The sequence below is a fragment of the Gavialis gangeticus genome, unplaced genomic scaffold, assembly GCF_001723915.1.
Source record: "Gavialis gangeticus isolate Ggan-Ray unplaced genomic scaffold, GavGan_comp1, whole genome shotgun sequence".
NCBI lineage: Eukaryota > Metazoa > Chordata > Crocodylia > Gavialidae > Gavialis > Gavialis gangeticus.
In genome coordinates, this window is record NW_017729034.1 from 46,981,563 (window position 1) to 46,988,326 (window position 6,764).

The following is a 6,764-nucleotide window of genomic DNA, read 5'->3' on the forward strand; positions in this document are numbered from 1 at the left end:
GGGGGGGGGGGGTAGGGGGGAGGGCTAGATCTATACCAGAAAGATACACTGAAATCTACTTGAACTTTGAGATATCCTAAATTCAGCACATCTCTTTGCTGTGGGTGCAGAGAGACCAAAAATACTAGAGCTTCATTAAGTTGTCCTTACACACCCAAAATTCATGCAGTTACTAGAAGTCAGAAGTGTAGTGAGCAATTTCAGTGCCTCCAGCAAGGATGGCAGGGGAGAGGGAATTTTGCTGACCCCTAGAAAGCAAAGGCAGGGGAACAGGGAGGAAATGTGAAGTCTTTTCTGCCTGGAATCTCCTTATTTGGGCAGCAGCTGCTACTGTGCTGTAGAAGTGCAGGCTTGAGCTGCTGCAACTGCAGGACAGGAAGTGGCCCAGACTCCCCAGGGCTAGGGACAGAAGTTACATATAAACCAGTTTATGTGATCAGAAACTGGTTTAAACCTGTAACAGAACAGAAGCTCAGTGTACATAAACCAGTTTCAAAATGGCTGAAACTGGTTTACTATAAACCAGGCTGCATGTAGTATCAGAATAAACTGATTTGGGTTAAACTAGTTTATGAAACTTCTATCCCAGGTGCCTTCCTGGTTCAAGTTAAATCACAGTCCCCTGGCATATTTTCTGGCCTTGGGCTGGGCTGTACTGTCTGCTCCAGAAAGCAGGGCTGGCACCACCCCTCTGTTACCTAACTGGAGTAGTGAGGACTAACTGACAAGTGGGGGAGGTGGGGAGGCAAGTCCAGCTGAGGATTTAGCCCAGTCTGCAGGGGGGTTGCCCTCTCCCCAAGGCAAACCATGGCTAGGGACTGAGGCTAGCAAGGTGAGTTAAACTCTGCTTCTCAAAAGTACTGCTGGGCTGCAACTGTGGACTACAAATCCCAGAGGCACCTGGAAGCAGAAAGTGATAAGCAACTCTGCAGAGTCCTGCTGCTGTGATTTTTGTGGACTGCATATCCCAGAGACCTCAGGGGCAGCAGGAAGAGGAATTGAACAGAGAGCCATTCTCTTTTGCTCCCCACCTGTTTCTGGCATGAGCCACTAAGGGCATGTTGCTGCATTTCCTGTATCAAAGGTAAATGTCTGTTCACTTCTGTTTCAGTTTAACCTCTGCAGTTTAGAGTAACCTGTAAAGATTGAATCAGTTCAGCCTCAGGCTTTTTGACTGTCTGTACTTAGCCCAGAAGCTGCTTCTGGTACCTATTTACTACCCTCTACCTCAGCAGGAGCAAGACTGTTCTTTCCATGGCAAACCCTCCCAAGGCGGCTTAATTCCACTTAGACTCCTTGGGGAAAAGGGATGGGGGCCACACTGGCACACCTTGTATACTGGGGTGGGCAATTATTTTGGGCAGAGGGCTGCTTACTGAGTTTTGGCAAGCCATCATGGGCTGCATGCTAGGCAGCCCAGGGCAGATAAATATTCATTTTTATAAATTTTAAGGGCCCCGTGGGTATCTGGCCCCCAGGCCACATTTTACCCACCCCTGTTCTATACAAATGCTAGGGGCTGAGAAGCCACCTGCCACCCATGCCCAGCTACACTACTGCTAGCAGTTGTTTTTGTCAGGGTAAAATCATAATTAGGTTTCTTGAATATGTCACCACATAAGGTCAAGGTGTTCATGCAGCGTGCATAAGTCCAGTTTCTTTTCTATTTTGCTCAGAAAATAACACAACACTGAAGATGACTAAACTGTTTAGTCTGATGAACTGTGCTGGAAATCTGGTAACAACTGACTCTCTTTGTCATATATACTTCATAGAATCAGGACATGAAAAATTCAGTTAACGTTTTCAAAATCTTACAAAAGTTTGTATCTTTAGACTAAGGATTCCAACACACTTCATCCATTCTTTGCATTAAAAAAAGAAAAAAATATTTATGGTGTGGTGCTGAAAGAAAATATATAACAAAATATATAACAAATATAAATTGTATTCCCTCTTCCCCTTTCTGGGGTGACGGGGAGGTTGGGGAACAGGTACTACATCTCTTGTCTGAAAATTGCTGATGAGGGTGGATGGGGATGTTATATCTGCATGGCATGTGTGCCTGCATGAAAGAAACCTCCTTCTGACTCTTTTTCTTGCAGAGGCACCCTGAGCAAACAAGTTTCCACACACACACCACCTCATGTATGCCTCTGCCCCCCGACCCCTACACACACACACACACACACACACACTTATCTGGTCTTATCTATTTTGCTTATCATTTTTCATTTAGATGCTCTCCCTAGAACCTTCTATGGACAAGTAGAAAACCAATATTGAAAACACTGAAACCAACTGAACAATTATTTGTAGAGGTGAGATGCTTTTAATTCAGTCTACTTAAATGGTTACAATATACTGTGTGGTCTTCAGAAAGATTCCCAATAAAGTCAATGAAAGTTTTGTTTTAGTGCCAAATGGTCTAAATCCTTAACTATTTGTTAAAATTTGGCTCAATTGTCCTACATTCATTTGTAATACAATTTCCAGTCAAGGATTCTGGACTACTAAACTCTCATGGAGTCTTCCAATGCACAAGGACAAAAACACTGAGTACTGTTCATCTTCCAAAGCTCAAGTACTACTAATTAATTTTCTGTTTGTTCCTGTAACTTGTGACATGGGTCTTTATAGCCTTGTTAGCCTTGTTTCATAGTTTCATAGATTTAGGGTCGGAAGGGACCTAGTAGATCTTCTAGCCCGACCCCCCGCCAGGGCTGGAGAACAAAAAAACCCCCCAAAACAAAAACGGGACTCAAATGAGTCCAGCCAGGTAGGCATCCAGCCTCTTCTTAAAGACCCCCAGGGTAGGGGCCAGCACCACTTCCCTTGGAAGTTGGTTCCAGCTCCTAGCCGCCCTAACTGTGAAGTAGTTTTTGCGGATGTCCAATCTATACCTCCTCTCCATCAACTTGTGCCCATTACTCCTTGTTATGCCAGCGGGCGCTAGGGGAAACAGCGTCTCCCCCAAACCCTTCTGGTCCCCCCTAGTGAGTTTATAGACGGTCACCAGGTCCCCCCTCAGCCTTCTCTTGTGGAGGCTGAATAGGTTCAGGTCCCGCAGTCTCTCACTGTAGGGTCTGCCCTGTTGTCCCCGGATCATGCGGGTGGCCCTCCTCTGGACCCTCTCCATGTTGTCCACATCCCTCTTGAAATGGGGCGCACAGAACTGGACACAATACTCCAGCTGTGGCCTGACCAGCGTCGCATAGAGGGGGAGGATCACCTCCTTGGCTCTACTCAAGATGCACCTGTGGATGCACGATAAGGTCCGGTTAGCCCTGCCAACCATGACCTCGCATTGTCGGCCCATGTTCATCTTGGAGTCAATAATGACTCCAAGATCTCTTTCTGCCTCCGTGCTCTCAAGTAGGGAGTTCCCCATTGTGTAAGTGTGCTGCTGGTTCCTACTGCCCAAGTGCAGCACCCTGCACTTGTCCGTATTGAAACGCATCCTGTTCCTGTTAGCCCACCCCTGTAACCTATCCAGATCCTTCTGCAATCTCTCACTCCCTGCTAGCGTGCTCACCTCCCCCCAAATTTTGGTGTCATCAGCGAATTTAAACAGGTTACTTTCCACCCCATCATCTAGATTGCTGATGAAGAAATTGAACAGCACAGGCCCCAGGACCGAGCCCTTTTATCACTTTGCATACAGACAATATTAAATATTGCATTCACATTATTTATGGGATAAAACAAAAAAACCCCTTAAACTCAGTCAGTTTGGGATATGTTATTTTGTTCCAGTGTTTCCAACGCAAGTGGCACTCAGTGTACTTTCAAATGAGGTGCACCCAACCCAAAAACAGAAAAATCATTGGTGAATGAAGTCCTATATCTGAACATTCCTAATGATGCAACAAATTTACCATTTAGGAAAATACTCTGGGTATTTCCTATTTAAATACTGCATTATAATTAACTTCGGTGGATTTCTAAAGTGTTTTTAAACATATTTGAGAACAATGAAGTCACACCTAAAAGGCTCCATAAATGATCATCATTTGTATCACAGCAACACTTGCATTACAGTAATATTTTCTGAGACACTTTAGGATCCTGGCAGACGTTACACTCAAGACCAGTTAATCTCATGTTAAGTAGTAACCCAACCACACATTCACACACTTAATGGTGCAATAAAATGGAGAATACACCGCAAAGTCATTAAACAAAGTATGTACTGTAATAATGTTTTGGCAGGTTTCTATTACATCTTAAATTGAACCTGGGGCTGGGAAAATCAGCTGATCAGGCTTCCCAGCCATGGGGGCACACCTTAACTTTCATGTTCCCCAGAGGCTAGGAGCAGTGATTAGCTGACTGGCTTGCTACTTGCCAGTGTACAGAGAGCCCAGCATCATGAACCTAGGCTCCCCCTGCTCCATTATTAGGCATGTTTGGGATCTGATCCTAGATCTCACGATCAGTCCTCCTGCCTTGCAGGAGGCACAACTGTTGGGATTGTGGATTGGATCCCATCGCACCTTTAACTGAATGTCTACCAAGGGCCTTAGAGAAACTCCATGAAAGACAATCAGTGCCATGGAAAGTTCAAACAGCTAATTAGATAAGAAAGGAACAATTACTGTTCTGGTTCCACAGGTTAGAAACTGATGTGCACAGAAAGTGTGCAACTACAAAGGTCTTGCACTGTGTGGCTGAGCTGGGTTGAACCAATGTTTGTCCAAGTCCCGGTTTGTGCCTGAAACCAATAATTTTTTAGTAAGGAGTAATTCTTCCACAGAGTGATTCAAAGCTCCTTAGTATAACAAGATCTGTATATCTTAAGCACACATGTAGAAGTTAGTTATATGATTGCAGTTAAACAACACTACTTCAGATACTTAAAAAAAGGAACAGTGTGTAGAGTTTGAATATCAACTATTTGTGACTTGAGTAAGTGCATTGTGATCTTAAAGTTACATATTTATGTAATTCTATTTTTATAAAACTATTTTCTGAAGAGTAAGAGGGAGAGTAAACAAGAGAAAATACAAGTCCTTAACTTGATGCTGTGTGCACTGCTCAAAGGGCTGCATTTTCCACTAGATTCATTGACAAAAATCATGAGCCCTGGAAGCAGGAGGCAGAGCTCTGGACTGTCCTCTCCAGGGGAGTATTGCCTCTGTCTCTGCGAATGTTGTATTCCTGGACACATTGTAACAGCTTCAGCAGGATGAGTGAGGACGATGCTCATTCCAATCTAGCATTAAGCCTAGCGGTTAGAAATCAGTCGTGGAAGGTGGAAACTACGGACTAACTAACACCTTCTTCAGCCTTAGGGTCTTGTTACACATTGACTTTGAACTGCTCAAATGTTGATCAGTGATAGTGCTAGCTCAAGTTTGGAGCAGTCACATATTCCAACCAGCAGGGGCTTTGAGGACTGAAAGGTAAGAACACCCCCTGCCCCTCTTGGCCTTCATGGCTCATACTCTGTCCCCTATGATATCTCCCAGCTTATTTGTAGCCACCCGCCCAGCCCAGCCCAGCCCAGCCCAGAGAATGGCAGTAGTGGCTGGGCAGCCAGGTTCTCCTTCCCTGCCTGCTCCCCCAGTACAGCACCAGCAGTCAAAATACTGGGAAGGGCAAAAAGTGGTGATTGGGGATCTGGAGTTCGGGGCGGGGGAAGGGGGGGATTAGAAATAGTGGGCCCAATCCATGGAAAGGGGCAACAGGCTCAATCCAGGCTTAGAGTGGCTACCCCTTAGTGTTACGCAAGCTGGGTAATACAGATCAGAGAAAAACCTAGCCTGGAGCGGTGCAACTTTAAACTGTCTAAACGATGCTTGAAACAAGTTTTATGTGTTAATAAGGTCCTAAGGAAGGTCTAGACATCCAAGTGTCACTTTGAAGGAGTGCCTAACCACTAGGCTATTACACAAGATGTGAGCAACGTATGTTTTTGTATAAACATTTCATTTCAGATCAACATTAATATCTATAAGAACCACTGAACACCAGACTGTCCCTCAAGAGTTGGCATCTATCATAGTAAATGTAATACCAATAGTGAGCCAGAATGACCAATTCCAGTAACATACTGAAGTGGTTTGGACAGACCCAGAAATCAACTGTCAATGTGACCTTAAAATAACCCAATTCATTAAAAAATTTCCTTCAGGAAAACTTCTTTTTTTTTCTTTTCTTTTTTCTTCTCATGGAAAATTGTCAACAAAATTCCCTTTTCTACTAGGAAAATAGAGAAAAAAGATTAACTAGCTGTAATATTAGAATATGAAGATAGTCTGATGAACAAAAAGAAAATTATTCCCTAGTAATATTTTATTAAAAAGAAAAAGTGAGAAAAAAGCAGTAGAGATACTGGAAAAAGAAACACATCTTTTTTTTTCCAAAGTGGGGTTGGGGGGGAGAAAGAACTTCAGGATAAAACAGAACAAAGCAAACAAAAATCCAGACCTCTGAACTCTCCCCAGTAGAGGAAGGAAAAAATAATCTAACCAGTTTCTGAAAATGTTCAATCAGACACTGAGAGAGGGAAATAGGTTAGAGTTATAATTTCATCACAAACTGAAAAAAGTCTCCCCTGATTTCTGTGCCTTTTGGGGATAACCTTAGATGTCATCTACTCCTATATTTTAAATTATTTAAATCTATGGATTCTAGCGTGTCAGTCTCATTCAAGGCTGTTTCAATTTCAGAGTCAGTTAATCCACATGAAAGGCTAAAAGCATGAATTTTAGATCCAGAAATTTTTTTTGTATGACCTTTCCAAATACTTTGCATGGGCC

The 6,764-nt window shown here is 43.5% G+C and overlaps 1 long non-coding RNA gene across 1 annotated transcript; it reads left to right on the forward strand.

Moving 5' to 3' along the window:
* The first annotated feature begins 1,696 nt into the window (after window positions 1-1,696).
* Window positions 1,697-5,408, forward strand: LOC109304323. The gene is made up of 3 exons (XR_002099357.1): window positions 1,697-1,738; window positions 2,240-2,321; window positions 5,289-5,408. It is a non-coding gene; the product is annotated as an uncharacterized LOC109304323 (long non-coding RNA).
* Window positions 5,409-6,764: the final 1,356 nt, after the last annotated feature.